Here is an 18,278-nt window from a genome sequence, read left to right on the forward strand (position 1 = left end):
CTCGATCGAGTACCCAAACTCCGAACCAAACGGACCTTCGATCTCTAACCCACTCGATCGAGTGTCTAGGCTACTCGATCGAGTGACCCCCTACTCGATCGAGTACCCCTAGCTACTCGATCGAGTGCCCTAACAACGCGATTCGGACTCAAAATCGCCAGAAACCCACCCGATCGAGTTAGTCTCACTCGATCAAGTATCACTAATACGTAAAGGCTACCCGCATGTTACGTCATATACTAACATGTTAAACTTTATAGAACCGCATGATATCATAAATTATATGCTACGCATCTATTCTACTTATCAACAAAAATTAATTCATCATGCTATGAAAGCCACATTGTAAACACTCAACATGTTATTCCAACCATACATTACTTTTCTTTCACATGCTCAACCTCCTACTTCAACACCAAACAACCAACACATTTCATCACTTTGTTGCACAAGTTAAACAAGCACACATACATTCGACAAACACTTTCCCCCGTGACCGGTTCAAAGTTGTAGGGCGACCCCTTGCGACTTTAGGACGTCTCCCAAGCCTTTGCACTAGCTCCTACAATTTTTACCCCGGGTTCTTTTTAATTGACTCTCTCTATGTTCATTAAGTTCATTGGTTACGGGTTTCAGGATCGTCTCTCTGATACCATTTGTAACACCCCCATACTCCGAGTGCCTTACCAGGACCACTCAGGTATGAAGACATCACCATCTCGGTTGCCCGAGGCATGATAATCAAATAGACAAAACAGAAACAACATTTATTATAAGTAGTTTAATGAATAAGTACAATCCTCGAAACCAAACTGAAAGTACAATACATTATTCCAAACTAATCGTTCTCAATCAAATATAAATAAAACTAAACTACAGCGGAAGACTCTATCGTCATGTCGTGGCCATCCCGGCTATCCCGCAAGATCATCTCTATACCTGCTCAATATCCGCTCACCATCCCGAATGGATCACCGCAGTTTACAAAACAACACCGGGTCGATACTAATCACACAATCAATATAGATAACAACAACAAGACAAACAGACAACCGAATCACACACACACACACACACACACACCAACCAACCGTCTCAATCACCGATCCCCCACCGACCAGCCCCGCTGGGGGACCGCAGCCATTCCCACCTAAGCCCCGCTCATCGTACGAGCGATAACCCCGCTCATTAATGTGCACATCCCTTCGTGGCGGGTTCCACGAAGGCGAAACTAGGGCGTGAGATCACTCCCGCAAGTGACCCCACTCAGCCGAGAACGCATCTCGAGAACCATCAACAAACACAACCGCAATCACAATCACAATTACAATCATCATATCAATCAACTAATTACAAAGACATCACCAATATCCCATTATGGGACTAATACGAGTAGGAAATCCTACCGAAAGCACAACACGCAGACGGTATCTACAAAATGTCTCAAAACGCCTCTTCTATGAACTCTCCTCCTACCATACAACACATAGATACTACTATTCAATTACTATTCATAAAAACCCCCAATTCCTAAATTAGGGTTTCACTAATCTTAACAAAACATTATATAAATTACATTAAAAGCTTACCCTCGACGCAAGGAATCCAACGACACGAACTACGATGCAAACCGACCGTCTGAACTCCGGGAATTGTCAAGAACGCGATTAGGAAGAAGACAAGTTGCTTTCTCTCTTAAACAGGTTTTAGGTTTTGTAAAAAGTGTTTTAAAACAATGCCGAATATGTTTATATACCTTAATCGCGTAATTAACAAAACCCGCGAAAAACTCCCCGTAAACCGGACACTCGATCGAGTACCCAAGGTACTCGATCGAGTACCCCCCTACTCGATCGAGTGCCCCAGCTACTCGATCGAGTGCCCAACAGGTCAGAAACTATTTATCTGCGCAACTTGCCCTTACTCGACAGAGTAAGGGCTACTCGATAGAGTACCCCCAAGACTATAAATACGGAGTATTACATTAACTCTTAGATATGCAATAAGGCGAGGCTAAATATATTAAGTTTTATGTAAGCCTTAAGTAAAAAGGACAATTGCAGTGCAATTTCATCATCGAAATCGACCGTTCCGACTCAACCTATATGCAAAAGTAGACGTGAAATTTTTTGAATTTTTTCTAATTTTTCAATTTTTATGAGATTTTTGGATTTTTATAGATTTAAGCAACAATGCATACAGAAATTAAACGTGATAACAGAAATGCAATAAAAACATAAATGCAGACATAGATATGGGTGCATAACTCCCCAAACCAAACCGTACAATGCCCTCATTGTACTAAAAATAAGGAAAGGAAATGCAAACTAAAAAGGAGAGAGTGGAGATGCGGATAGCTTACAAGATTACAAGATTACGCAAATAAGGGACCTCCCCAAACCAGCCAGCAACATGGGAGGTCGCAAACAGACCAGAGCATCGTCACAGGAAGCAATCAAGTAAAAAACACTCGATCGAGAGAGAATAATGGTCGATCGAGTGAACTGGGCATCCTAAACAGCTCGATCGAGGAAATGGGCACTCGATCGAGTGGTCATCTTTTAGCAGGTACTCGATCGAGTAGCATAAATGCTCGATCAAGTAGATTCCGCAGAAAAAGGGTTCGATCGAGTACAAAAAGTACTCGATCGAGCCATCCTTAATAAATTCCTGCAAAGACGCAATAAAAACAGCCCGCAAAACTAACAGAACAAGCTTAGCCGAATAGTCTATGGTATGAAAACCAATTATTACACACAACTGAAAAGAAATGAAATATTCGAAAAACAATTAAAAATAAAATCTCCGGGTTGCCTCCTGAGTAGCGCTAGTTTAAGTCAGGTCCCAGCTCGACCTTCTTTTCTTCAACAGCTGCTCCAGTCAGTTAGAATCAAAGCAACTCAAAGCTCTTAACCGCAGATCATATAACTGCGCATGTTCTACACAAGAGCATAAGTAGCACCAAAATAAAGAAGGAGCATATAAAAACAATCTAAAGTACCCCCTCAGTCTGACAAACTTTCGATGACAAATACGGTGAAACATTATTAGCTTATCTGACCAACTAGGGGGGGGGGGGGGGTAGAGCATTGAAACATAAAGCATCAGTCAAATGAGGTAGTCTACTGTTTATACAAATAATAATATAAGTATTGCTAATTACCTCAGGTTCGTCGCTCCTAACGTTGGAATCATTGATAAGAGAATACATTACCTCGTCCGTGCTAGGAACGTTTACTGACACAGCTGCCTTCTCGCAACCTCCCTATGTGGGTTCTGTCGCATAAATCGCAGCCTCCAAGGCATCCAGCTCGGCTTTGAAAGGGGAGATTCACCATATCCATTGTCTTCGTTAAAATTGTCATCCAAAACGAACCAAGATGACATTTCATTGCTCTCCATGGCCAAGATCAAAGGTACTCAAGCCTTCCCTTTGGCGATCTTTTACCTAGAATTGTCTAGGTAGGACCTGTAGGACCTATAAAAACCACACTAGAGAAAAAAGATGAGAATTGCCTCAAGGAATTAATCCCTTGAGGCTAAAGACAGACAAAAATAAACAAGAAAATAAAATAGTTGCCTCTCCGGCAATGGCGCCAAAATTTGATACCGTCGTTTTAGTACAAAAAATAAATACCTAAGTACTACTAACAGAAGTCAGCGGTAAGTAGGGTCGATCTCCACAGGGAGGCGGTCACTATCTACTTCTCAATTCGATCTGTCTACGGTCACAAGATGGGGGAGGGGGGGGGGGGGTTTAAAATGTTTTAACTAAATTAATAAGATAAAGGCAAGAGAAAAGGGATAAGAGAAATTAACAAAAAAAAGAGGGAAGTAGGATGTCGGGTCATCAATGAACGTCAATCAATCGCAGTTAAGGTCATAGATTGGTCAATGTGTCGGTCTAAGGGGCAATGAATATCTCCTTCCGGTCTCAATTCGCCCTAAAGCACAAATAGCTTAGCTTCCGCCCTCACTACGGTGCTCTAATGTTCGCTACGAGTCTCACCCTTTTCAACCTTGCGGTCCAGGTCAAGGTTTACTACGATAAAATGACTAATTGCGTCGACTCAATTAGACAGAAACAATTAATTGTAGCGATTAACAACATAGATATAGCCACACTAGACGATTTGTAAACCTAATTAGCAATTAACATCTGTCCATTGACTACCCTAAATCCTAGCAAGGTAATTAGCTAGACATAAATAAATAAAGAACAAGAACAAAGGAAATAATAATAATAATAATAATAATAATAATAATAATAATAATAATAATAATAATAATAAGCATTAAATAAAGAGAGTAAAAGGGAAAGAGAAAGTTACAAAATATTGTCCGGAAAATAGAGAGAAAACAGTGTCTAACAGAGAAAAGAAGAAAAGGTAATGTATTGTATGATAAGAGATCCTAAGTGACGTCTGCTCCTTTCCTATTTATAAGAAATAGGATTTTATTTGACCTAATAGCGAAATAAGACTAAAAAGCCCGAGCCCAATAGCAAACCACTCGATCGAGCAAAAAGAAGCTCAAACCACTCGATCAAGTGAAATAAATACTTGATCGAGTAAACCCTAAAATACAACTACTCGATCGAGTAGAAAAAGGAGTCGATCGAACACAATTGTACTCGATCGAGTACTTTCCAGCGCACAATTTCTGCTTCGCTCACTGAACTTCAAACGGCTGCCATTTCTTCGTTACTTGGGCAAATAGGACGATTCCGGTGGCGTTGGAAAGCTAAGAGGACAATATTTTATCTCCAATTGAAATCATCTGAAAATCAGTTGTATAACTCGAGATATGGCTCTTCAAAGTAGGAACTAGTAATTTGAAGTTCTTTCATTGCTCGCCTAGCTATTTTACTTCTTTGCACATCTCAAAATAGTAGTTTGCAAGCTCCGACTCAACTGATCTCATAAATGCATGCATAGGGACATGTTTTAGGCTTGATTATGCTCCTTTCCGGTTCATACCTGCAAATAATACAAGAGAAACCAAAGTGGACAATTCGGGGCGTTTCGTAGCATAAAACTACGATAATAGCATAGAAATACGTGCATAAAAAGGCCTTAAAAGACTATATAAAATGCACGTATCAAATGTGACAAACGAGATAAATAAAGTAAAGAACTTTATTTACGAAACTATATAAGAAATATGTAAGGTCGTCTCTAAATAATGTATTGGTTGAAGTTAGAAAAGCTCTAAAATATGATTTTTATTAGCATTATAAAATTCTAACCTACGAAATGCTATTGTTTTCACTATTAAATTGAGATATTCTAATAACCATTGTATATAATTGTGGACATGGCCCACCTACGTATGCCCAGCCGATCTGTGGACAATGGCAGCGGTCTTTTGAAAGCCACGCTCGGCGGCATAAAAATGCTTTCAACCGGATCGTTTTAGATCGGTCGGTTTCATCTCGGTAAGGGTCTCGAAACGATTAGAGATGTTCGGAGTCGCCACCAAGCATTTGTGGGATGCTTGGAACTCGTTCGAAATCCACTTTATACCTCGGTACAAATGAAGCACAAAGCAGCGTTTGACATTGGTACTAAAGATAAGGAAATCGTCCCTCTTTAGCATCCTATCTCTAGAATGACTCTTGTACGCCCTGGATAAGTTCGTCCACTATCCAAAGTATCTGAGTAAGAGGTGAAGGTACGTATTGGGAAGCCCTTTAATCAGACACCCAATCCCGCCCGCGGTAGCAGCCTCTACTGATCGATCTTGGTTGGTTGAATGCAAAAGTTCATAAAATCGTTTAAATGCATGAATGCGCATCCAATAATTTAAACTTAACATGTGAGAGCTTTCTAAGTCGGTTGATTTAATCCAAGTATCAAGTATAAGATGTCGAGTTGGGTTTATGGTTGATTTACATGCAAGACGGGAATTAAACATCCATTTACCAAATTAGATTTATGGTGCATAACATGATCCATTTGTCTTAGTAAGGCGTTTTGCAAATGTGATTTTGAATAAGCAAATAGTCATCTGATCCGTCCTATATCCGGGATAACCGGAGTCGGGATCGTCCTAGACTAATGCTGGAAAAAGGGACAGGCCCTGTACCAGACGGCTACATGAGGCGCGAGCCAGCCGGCGGTACATCATCTGAAACACAAAAACATTGTTTCATCATCTGAAAAACACAAAAACATCTCTACAAAACATCTTCTTCTTCTTCCACAAAATATTTCATGGATGCTTTTGAGAATGCATTGCGACAATGGTGCCGGGATTTGTCGCCTCCCGAAAAGTATCAACTCGTTTGCATGGGAGTTGGTCAATTGTTGATGCTCCATCAAGTCAAGGTGCAATCCTCATTTCTCGAAACAAGCTCTCAGTTTTGGGATTCGAAACACCATGTTTTCGTTTTCCCAAAAGGTGAAATTTGTCCACTTGCCGAAGAAGTGGTAGCCATTGGTGGGTGGCCGGGTTGTTTTCCGGTGCTTCCTCCGACTCGGTTGCGCTACAAGGAGAAATTCCGTTCCATGTTGAGTTTGTCGACAAGTCAAGTCAAATTTCTTCTTGCTCCTCATAGTGTGGATATGTTGGCTCTTATCAACATCTTTTCAAACCGATTAGATGTCAATGTCTCGGAGTTGGCTAGGAAGATGGCTCTTGCCTTTTGCCTTATCCATATCTAATCTTTTCAAACCGATTAGATGACCCTTTTTCATGTGGTTGAGAAAATGGAGCATGGTAGAGATCCATCATGGTTGGTGCTTGGAGAGATCATCCAAGCTTTGGACAAGGAAGGCTCTTGTGGAGAAGCTCCCTCATTTGGGTCTCCAAGGATCTTTCAAGTGTGGCTATTAGAGAGGTTAAGGTATGTAGAGCCTCCGGTTAATCCTTCTTCTTATTCCTTCCATCACCTTACCATGAGGAAGAAGTTGTACCCGGATAGTTTTGCTTCTACCGAGGCTTACTTGGCCGCGATATTGGCGGAGGAGGGTGGTCCTCACATCCGTTGGGTGGTGTCGTGGTGGCACTTGAGGTCTTTCACGGGATTGCCCGCTTCGGGTGCTAGTCCTCGTTCTTTGATGGTGGTGGGTTTGAAGTTTGCTTCCTTCATTTATCCCGAAAGGCTTATGAGGCAAATGAGGCGTCAACAAAAGGTGCCTGCTCAAGATACTCTTGTCCAAGAGAATGTTTTCCGGAACTCCGAGCTTGTGGAGTTCTTCGAAAGATGGTGAGCCACTCGGCCTGTAACACCCACGAATTTTCTGTGTTGGCATTTATAATTTAATTAGCCATTTTATTATTTTATTTATATTTTAAATCCATTTTTATAAAAATGCGGCTTTACATGTATAATAATGTTAATATTAATAAAAATATCCGTCTTAAGTTTGTAGTAGGTTTAAAACGTATTTTATGGGAAAATCGACTCAATTTAAGGTTTTGGGCTTAGGATGACCATTGGGCCTTTCTTTTATTTCTTCCCCTCCACCAATCCCACACTCAAAACCCTATCTTCTTCCTTCTACTCTAAAATTTCAGCAACTTTCTTCAACAAACAAACATAAAACACCATTGTTACACAACTTCCACCTCCTTCACTAAAATGGCCATAAAACCTTCGTTTCTTATCGGTTTTCAACGATTTTCGCGCCTATCTCTTCCTCTCCTCGCCCTCCATCTTCCTAGGTAAGAAAGATCTTGACTTTACCTCACCCTTGCTGCTGGCCGTGACTTTTATGGCACAATTTTCAAGGTCTTACTTGGGAACTCGGTTCTTGAGCTTCCTTTTGGGCAACCGGCATGGTTTTGAGTCGAAATCTTGCATTTTGAAGAAATAATGAGGTAACGGTGATGGGTTACTCGGTATTATGTCGATTGTATGTTTATATGTTATGTTTTGTTGTTATAAGCTAGTAATTGTGATTCTTATGAGATTATATGTGTAGTTGCTTAAGATGGATTTATACAAGGTTTTACTTGCTTAAATTGAGTAAAGATGATATCTTTGGCCTTCTTATGAGACAGGTAATTAGATGTGGTTGTTGTCATATGTCACTAGTATCATTACTTGCTTAAAGTTTCAGTTTTGAGACGGTTCCATTTAGCTTACTAAAGTTGCATTTTTGAGACTATATTGGGTGACCCGTGTTGGCCTGGAACCCGTCGTATCTGACTGGTGCGACTTCCAATGGTACTTAAAATATGACAGATGGATCGGCGTCGAAAAATTAGGTGGTTTAGCCACTTGAATCACTCGATTCGGAGTCCGTATGAGTAAATGGTGCCCGTTTTAACGTTTCAAGTTCTATAAATATATATATATCCTTTGTGTATGATGGTTGTTTATGCTTTTTATTCGTATCATGACCAAGATTTTCCCTTGTTGACTCGTATATGCTTATAGGAAGTTCGGATTTTGGTTTGTTTACGTTTTGTCTCGTGTTCCGTATTAGTTAATTCATTTGTAATCGGTTATTTATACTTCGTTCAAGTAACATGTGAATGAGAAATAAAATGTTTATTCACCTACCGCTCATTATATTTTATAAATTGGGTTCACTATAATTTATATGGAGAATTTACATACTTCCTTCTTTTGGGCTTGTTATGTTTTAAATGTTGGACTTCACATGATTACATCGTTGGACTTTTCATGATTAACTTGATGGATTTCCTATGACTTCAAGTATTGGGTTTTTATGACTCGTTTAATTGGGCTTGTCTTATTTATTTAATTGGGTTTGTTTTGTTTGTTGGGCTCATGAATGAGTCATGTGGGCTTGGTCACAATTTATTCCGTTAATTTCATAGCAAATCATTCATTATCGCTTGCTATATTTTCCCGGCATGTTAATTCATATAGTGAAATATATTTATTAATATAAGCATGAATTATTTATTATTAAAGAGTTATTTGTGAAGGGTCATATTCTTAATAATCCCGTCCCTGAGCCTTGGTCCTATCGGACACTAGGGGTGAGCCATAGGCCCTCTAGTTGCGATATGATCTTCGGGACTGATTTTCCCATCCGTACTTATGGTGAGATGCAAGCCATAATTATGAGTGTGACATTAATAATCCCGTCCCATGTACTTGTTTGTTGTACTTGTTTATTCTATTTAACGGGCATGTATAATTATGAAATGAAATGTTTATTTATATGTTACAAGCATGAAAAGGTTATTATAAATAATTACTTGTAAGAGTCGTATTCTTGTAGAAATGCCATATTACCATCGTATATGCTTGACATACATTTATGCCCTGCTTGTGCTGTTCTGACAAGCACGGGTTCGACCTACTTGTGCTGTTCTGGCAAGTACGGTTTGACCTACTTGTGCTGTTCTGGCAAGTGAGTCTTATCTTAGTTTTTCTGCCACTTTCGTGCTGTTCTGGCGTTTGGGGTTCTCGGTCTCCTTAGTAGTCAAGTCTTGGGTGCGTGCTGTGCTGGCGGACGTCGAATCCGGATGTACACCCGAGAATTTGCAGATTTAGACTAGGAACGTATTATTATCGTAGTCCTACCCTGGGAAATTATAGTCTAAGAGTTATAAATGTTTTGCATTAGTTGGATGGTTGCTTTGGTCATATCTCCTTGAAATACGTGCTCGTGGCTAAGTGGTCGTGTCTGTTTCCTTGTCTTTCTTCTCCATTTATTTTATTGTTGCATATGCCTTACTTACTTGTTTATTCCATCATTTCTTTTATCCTTGTTGGTTTAAACACGTATGATCCCATGTTTAGTTATAAGTCAATTCACTCATAACTTATCTAATATGATTATTTGTTCATGTTCTTTGTTATGTTCGTTTTGACATAATGTGGCTGGGAGAACCTTGAGTTACTCCCCACTGACTATGCCTTTCATGTTTACATGAATGACAGGTTTGTGAAGATGCATTTGTGGGGTTTAGACGTGTGAGCTAGCGAGCACCTTGGACTAGTAGTCGGTTTACTAGAATTGCTTAGACTCACCTTCTATCATTTGTCATTCGAGGGATATATTTTCCCTCACCTTGACTACCATGTTTGTATAATTTAAATATTTATTTCCACATTCTCTAGTTATGTTTTAGGTTTTAATGAACCCGCGTTTTAAACTTTAAAAGTTTCAAAAAAATTCCTAATTTCCTCTTGAATTTATTAGTTATATTTTCCGCATTATAGCGAGGTGTCACAGTTGGTATTAGAGCCTATGTTGCTCCCGACGCACACACGTGTACCCCAAATTTAAATGTGAACTTGACCTTGAATAATTAATGAGAGATGTGTAAACTTAAGGACCAAAAGTGGTAATCTGTAGTGTGTTTTCTCTTTGTTAGGTTCTAACATGTTTGTTCATTGTCATTTAATAATTGTTGTGCCCTTTGATCAATGACCGTGAACTTACCTATGTGGAGATCAAGACTTGGTGCCTAGTGCCGGAAACTGAAGGTTTGTTCGACCTTTGAAGAATGCTTCTTCTTCCTCGAAGATATCCCTCCTTCTTTGTGTTCCTTGCCTTATTCTTTACCTCTTGGTGCCTTTCTTTCTTCTAAACTCTCTTTTTTTTTCCTTGGAAGCTACTCTTGTACCCTCGTAACTTGTTCTTTGTTCCTTCCTTGTCCTCCTCGACGCCTTTTAGATAGTTCTCTTTATTTTGTGGGATGTTAATCTTGGTTGGATACTTTAGCTTTGTGGAGTTTGTTTGTATTTGATCCATAACCTTGGTTTAGTGGTTGTGATGTTAGAGAGACTTAGGTAGTGTGGTGAGACATACTTGGTAATTCTTATACCTAGTTTCTTGACATAAAGTGAGTGTAATTGATTAGTGGAATTCTGTGTGTAGGTGTGAATTGCCTATGTTACTAAGGTTATAGAACTTGACTTTGTTATTTATGTTTGGGATTGGAAAGGCTTGGGAAGTGTAGTGAGACGTGTCTTGGGATGCTAGTGCCTAGTACTTGACTTAAAATGGATGAGATTGAATGGTGGATTTGAGGATGTAGGATTGACTAAGTAAATCGAGTTTGTGATTGGCTTTCGTAGTTGCTTTGGATATGAGGGTTTAATGTGTATGTTACCATATGACAAATGCTAATTGTGGGATTATTAGTGATGTGACCATAATTAGCGCATATTTAGCCCCCGAATTAGCCTTGTTCCCATGCTTTTTCGTGCATATTTGGGTCATTTATTATCTTTAGTTCTTTGTTTTGCATATTCTTTGAGATTTTGATCCCTTGGTAGGAAAGGAGTAAGAATCTTGCATTTTCATGGCAAAACGAGACTAAATTGATCGAATCCAATGACCAAGCATCAAGGAGAGACAAGATTAGAAGGCCTTTGTACATATTATAGTAGATAAGCAATGTTGAGAAAGGATCCTAGAGTCCCCAAGGAAATCCCCAAGGAATTTATGAAGAAAAGGGAAGAAACGAAGAAGAAATCTTGCTGAGGCACAATCCGTGCGGATTGTCTACAATCCGGCCGTCCTCACCATGCACAATCTGTGCGGTTTTACCCCAAGACGCTCGGGTTTAGCCACCACAATCCGCCCAGATTCACCTGAATCCGCTCGTGTTCCACCGCCAGAATCCGCCCGTCCCGACTCTAATCCGCTCGGATTCCAAAGACAAGTAACATTTCGTCTTCTCCAAGCTACAAAGAAAGAAGCCCTTCCTTCGAAAAATACCGGCTCCTCCCTGCTCAATCTAAAAAGTGTAATTACTAGTTTAGCCCTTAGTTAACCCTAATGCATCCCTCTAATTTCCAATATAAATACCCCATTAGTCTAATTAGAAGAGCATGTTCTTCTTATCAATAATTAGAGTAGTTAATATCAATCAAATCTCTCTTTAGTTTTGTAATCACCAATTAATCAAGTTTTAATACAAGTTTTATTTCCTTAATCTCTCTTTTGTTCATCCTTTATTTTGGGTAATTGAAGATTATTTGGGTTATTATTGGGAGATTGACAACCTCTCAATCAAGCATCAAGTACTTCTTTTATCTTTGCTTTATTATTGGAATCATTAGTAGGTATAATTCTCTTAATCCCTTTTTAATTATTGTTAATTACTTTCATTTATTCATCATGTCTCATTTTGTTGGTATGATTGACAACCTTGCTAGCATGATCAACATGATAATGAGTGAGTAGTCTCTTAGCTAGGGTTACTGGGTGATTAGGGGAAACCAACATAGGGAATGATTCATGCTTAAATTAATATGCTTTCATGTTTTATTTGCTTGCTTGTTTTGATCTCAACTCATGCACATGTTATGTTTGATGAAATGTGAGCCTATGAATCCTTGCATTTTTTACCCATCACCTATATTTTCAATGAGACTTGTAAGACATAAACCAACTCGAGTCTCATTAGACCATGCATGTTGTTGAGTAGGGAAGATTAAGTCGACTTGTAGGTGTTGTACAATCTAATCGATTCGGCTCCGGGACCCAAACTTTCCTAGGATTGTAAGATATAACCCAACTCAATCCATCACAACAATAATTGCTTGCTTATTATTTGAGAACATGTTTGTATGATCAATTCCCATGATTCCCTTATGATCCCATGACACCCTAGTGCTTTTTATCAATTGTTTACAACCCTTTTAATTCATCTTGCTTGTTTATTTTCATTGCTATTTTTAGTTAGTGATCTTCTACATCAACCCAAATTGTGACACCCCTAAGACACCACTAGTTTCAATAGAAATCTCATCTCAATACCCGTCCCTTGGGATCCGACATTTACTTGCCTCTTTACTAATTGTAGAGTTGTTCGTGAAGCTATAAATTGTGTTTTGATTCGGACGTGACCCAACGACCACATCTTTAATTGTGAACACGAAACGGACCGATCAAAAATGGCGCCATTGCCGGGGACGGTGTTTGCTCTATTTAGATTTCTTACATTGTTATTAGTTGTGTCTTTCTTTGCCTTGGGGAAGTAAAACTCCTCAAGGTTTGTTCTAATTGTTTTCAAGTTGTTTGATATTTTGCATGTCTAGAAGATCACAAGGTGACTTGTTACCTTTTGATCGTGAAATTGAAAGAACTTTAACAAACAATAGGAGACTTGCTAGGAGGAATTTGAGAGGTATTAGTCAGGTTATTCAACCAACTATTGAGTTCATCAACCGTTTTGCAAGAGAAGGTGAGGAGAACCCATTACACAATATCACCCAAAATCAACCTACAATGCCTAAGTTTTCGTCACATTCCGTACCCACCGAGGAGAACCTACCCAATGGTACTCCCACACCACAACATCTATCCGGAAATTTTATTGCCAAATCCGCCTTTATCCAATTAGTCGAAAGGAGCCAATTTTGGGGGATGCCTAGTGAAGACCTCATTCTCATATGGAAACCTTTTGTGACTATTGTGATGCGATCTCTCAAACCGGTGTAACTCAAGACCAAATTCGATGGGTCTTATTTCCTTTTTCTCTAATTGGCACCGCGAAACAATGGTTGAAGGGCCTTGATAAGGCCACTCTCGGAATTTATTCTTGGAAGAAGTTGGCTCTAGCTTTATACAAAAAATTCTACCCACCGGAAAAGACTAACATGCTAAGAGCTCAAATTACGGGTTTTAAGCAAAGGGATGAAGAATCTTTGTATGAAGCTTGGGAGCGGTTCAAGGGAATTTGTCGCTCATGTCCTCACCATGGACTTAGCGAATGGTTCTTGGTAAAACAATTTTGGAATGGTTTATATGAAGATTCAAGGAACATTCTCAACATGGGATCAAATGGAATGTTCACCGAAGTTGATGACAATCAAACATGGTACAGGAAATGGAGGTCCATAACTCACAATATAATAGACCTCGCAAGGCTACTAGAGGAGGAAAGCATGAAGTGGACTCCGTTACTCAATTGGGTGCTCAACTTAGTGCTCACATTGACACAATCAATTTGAAGTTTGAAAAAGCTATGGCTAGACTTGAAGAAGTCTCAAAATCACCAAAGCATCATGTTAATGCCATGACGGCATCTTCATCAATCCCAAGTGGGATATGTGAGAATTGTGGAACTTTGGGACATGACCAAAGTGAATGTAGGGGAACAATTGAACAAGTGAATGCTTTCCAAGCATACAAGAGTGGTACCCCTTATTCTAACTATTACAATGAGAACACCAAATTCCATCCAAATCTCTCATACAAAAGCCAAAATGTTCAAAACCCTCAAACAACATACACCCCACCTCCCATGAGAAACCAAAATCAAAGACCCTTTTACAATCAAAACCAAGGTTACCAAAATCAAAATCCATACAATCACCAAAATGACCAAGGTTTTGATGTCCAAAAAGCGGTCCTCCAAATGCAAAAGAATCAACAAGAATTTTTCACTCAAATGCAAAAAGATAGCCAAGCAAAGGAAACCACCATCAACAACATCCTAGCTCACACCAAGATGTTAGAAACCCAATTGACTCAACTAGCATCTTCAAGCTCACAAAGACAAAAGGGGCAATTACCACCTCAAAGTAATCCCCCAAGACATGAAATGGTTAGTGCCATTCACTTGAGAAGTGGTACAAGGTATGAAGCACCGAAGAAGCAAGTTGAGGATGAAGTTGTGAAAGCTAGTGATAAAGAAGAAGTTGTGCAAAACTCCAAAGATGGAGAATCATCAAAAGAAGAAAGTTCAAAGAAAAATGAAGACAAGGTCAAGGAGAAGGTGCCCATTGTGATTAGACTTCCTTTTCCAAGTCGTCAAGCCAAGCCCAAATTTGATGATCAACTTGGAAAGTTTATGGAAATTGTGAAGAATTTGGAAGTCTCGATTCCTTTCACGGAATTAATCAATCACGTGCCGGCCTATGCGAAATACATGAAAGATATCCTCACAAAGAAGAAGTCGATCCGGAAACTTGAGACTATCGCCTTCACTAAGGTGAGTAGTGCAATACTTCAAGGGAGTTCAACTCCAAAACTAAAGGATCCGGGAAGCTTCTCAATACCGTGTACCATTGGCGACAGAACGATCAACAAAGCCTTGTGTGATCTAGGGGCTAGTGTGAGTGTCATGCCGTACTCGGTGAGTAAAAGGTTGGGGATGGGAGAGCTTAAATGCACCAATATCATACTCCAAATGGCCGATAGATCGACGAAGACACCATTAGGGATATGGGAAGATGCCCCCGTGCGAATTGGGAAGTTTTTCATCCCGGTGGACTTTGTCATTGTTGAGATGGAGGAAGATTCCAACATTCCAATCATTCTAGGAAGACCTTTCCTACACACCGCGGGTGCGGTGATTGATGTGAAACATGGTGAGCTCACTCTAGAAGTGGGAGATGAAAGCATAACCTTTAATCTTGACAAGACTATGAGAGCTCCTCGTTTGCATGAACCATGTTTCATGATTGATCATTATAGCCGGAAGGATGAAAGGAAGAAGTTGGAACTCCAATGGAAGAAGAAAATTGAAGATGCTCCATTCAAAGAGCAAGTGAATTGTGACAAGGAGAGCTCGCAAAGCTCATCAAAATCAATCAAAGAAGAAGAGGATGGCCTCATTGGCCAAGAGAAGAAATTGGGAGAGTTGTCTCCATCAATCATGAGATTTTCAAGGATCAACTTAATGAAGTTTTTGGTCTTTGGGACGACGAATTTGAAGGGATTTTTAATCCCTACATTGGTAATGCCATCGATCAAGATCGACAACAAGGGCCAAGGTCTATTGAAGAACTTTATAACGATAATGAACAAGCTTTTGACTATTTCTTCAAGGTGTTGAGGAACATCAACAACACCTTGAACATGCCCCCTTGACATCTCATCAAGAATGAGAGTTTGGTGGCGTCCTCCCTAAACCACCATTTGTAAATATTTCTAACTCCCTAACTCGCATTTCAATTCTTGTATTGCAATTTTTGTCATCTTTGGATTTTTATTTACTTTGATCAAGATAATTGTTATGTTTGAGAGAAGTGAGGGAGGGACTAATAATTTCAATTGATGTGTAGTGCTTTAGCTTAGTGTGGGGATGGTAATTGCCTAGGCTATTCATGCCTTAGTAATGCCCCCACAATGAAGAACACGAGATATGAAGAAGAATGGAAGAATGATAAGGGATATGCATTGTACACGGATGGAACTGAATCCGGGTACAAAGGGGTCAAATCCGAGCGGATTCAGGAGAATCCGCCCGTCTTCAGACAATCCGAGCGTACTGGGTAGAAGACGCACGTCCCTCTGAGCTGCACTTTTGAAATATTTTTGACTGTCAAAGAATCCGGGCGTCCTACAGCAGAATCCGCCCGTCTCTGAAAATCCGTCCGTCTTGGAAAGAAGACGCCCGTCTTCTAAGCTGAGGAAAACAAGAAAAATTCCTGGACTGAAATCCGTCCGTTTTCTAAAGAATCCGCCCATCCCGTATCAGCAAATCCGAGCGTCTTCTCTTAAAGACGCCCGTCTTTACGCGAGTTTTTCCCAACCCAAAAAGTGCAGAATCCGCCCGTCTTGAGCAAAAACCGCACGGATTGCCCCTGCAGTTCGAATTTTTCGGTCTTTATAAAACCCCTCCCACCTTCCTTCATTCATTCATTCATTCATAACACTACTCAAAAACATCAAAGCCCTCATCCTCTCCATCACAAAAACAAAATCCCTCAACTACATTCACCAAAATCAAATCAAATCATCCTTTTAACAACAAATCCATCACTCCTTTTTCAATAAAAATCAAAACCAAGCACAAATCTTCAACCTTTGAGTCGATTTTTGAATTCATAAAGGCAAAGCCTTTCACCATTAAATCGATTTGGGTACACTACAAATTGAAGATTTTTCACTCTTTTCTTGGTGAATTTATCAAATGGTAAGGACTAAGGGAGCAACAAAGGCAACAAAGGCACCAAAGACACTTTCACAAAGGCAAAAGGCTCTTCAAGCAAAGAAAGCATTGGCTATGGTGGTAGAAAAAACCCAAACTTGGAAGTGCAACAACAACAACAACCTTCTATGGGAGCAACAACATCTACTACTCCGGAAATTGATCAACTTTTGCATTATCCGGAGGTAACTTTTATTTCCAAAACCCATATAGATACTTTTGCCAAGTTTGCTAGGAAATCATTTCAATCCACCAAATTTATTTTTGAAGACACCTTAGATAATTTGGGTGTCCTTGAGCAAACTAGAGCCTTTTTCAAAGCAATGGGGTTGAAGAAATTGTTTGAATCAAAAGAATTGGCATACCCCTCCCTTAACTTGGAGTTTTTGAGTTCTTTGAAAGTCACCAAATTTGAGACTAGGGAGAATCTCGAGTTTCGTCTAGCTAATGTTAGTAGATGCATTTCCTTTAGGGAATTGGGTGAAATTTTGGGTCTTAGTGATGAACCAAGTTATTTTAAGAATTATTGAAAGTATGACCCCGACCCTCTTTGGGAGGCAATTTCCGGAAGGAAATTTGAGGACTTTCATGTGAGTCGTGCTCTTTTAGTCCATCGTCCGGGCATAAGAGTATGGCACAAGGTAATAGGAAACACCATTATTGCAAGGAAAGATACCAACCATTTCACCAAACTTGATTTCATTCTTCTTGAATCGGCTTTGAACATTGGAAGAGTACACACCAAGCCTTTCAACTCTTTAAGGCTTTTGGTAGATAGATGGCTCAACATTGATTGTGGGAAGAAAGGCACTACCGTTATTGTCAATGGCGGCCTAGTCACTATCCTAGCCAAATACTTTGATCCTAACTTCAACAAGGATAAACAAGTATGAAGCAAAGGAGGGTGGTCATCTTGTTGATATGCATACTATGATACACAAGTACAAGTGAAAACCCTCTTGACACCAAGTATGGATGGCTCACTAGTGAAGCTAGATCGTTTACTTTGCCTTCAACGATTTGTCGTCTAAGTGTCCACCGGACCAATTATCTACTTCCCCTTTCTAAAGAGGCCGAGTATATTATCCGACAACAAAAGGGTGAACTTGAAATGCCCTCCTCTTCCATTGTCACACCACCTTACCCTTTTGAGTACCAAGAGTTCAAGCCCGATGGGGTTGAAGCAAGAAATGATTATTTGACTCTTCTCATGCAAGCAATGCACAAGCAAGCCTTTCAGGATCGGAAGAATGCTTACTTGGCTCAATATCCACCCCTCCTACACTTAGCTAGGCAAGGACTACTTGATCCATCATGTCCTTTGCCTAGTTGGGCGGATAGAGAAGTCCTATTTCCGGGTGCATCTACGGTCGTTTCGGGTGACAATGAGGTTGTTGGTAATGAAGAAGTTGATGATAACATTGATGAGGAAGCAAGTGAAGAAGGAGAAAAGG

At 39.8% G+C, this 18,278-nt stretch overlaps 1 non-coding gene across 1 annotated transcript; it reads right to left on the reverse strand.

The window, feature by feature from the left end:
• Positions 1-13,543: 13,543 nt before the first annotated feature.
• LOC141589063 (small nucleolar RNA R71) lies at positions 13,544-13,650 on the reverse strand. The gene has a single exon (XR_012520017.1). It is a non-coding gene; the product is annotated as a small nucleolar RNA R71 (small nucleolar RNA).
• Between the last annotated feature and the right edge of the window lie 4,628 nt (positions 13,651-18,278).

The sequence above is a fragment of the Silene latifolia genome, chromosome 6 (assembly GCF_048544455.1).
Source record: "Silene latifolia isolate original U9 population chromosome 6, ASM4854445v1, whole genome shotgun sequence".
In the NCBI taxonomy this organism is placed as follows: domain Eukaryota; kingdom Viridiplantae; phylum Streptophyta; class Magnoliopsida; order Caryophyllales; family Caryophyllaceae; genus Silene; species Silene latifolia.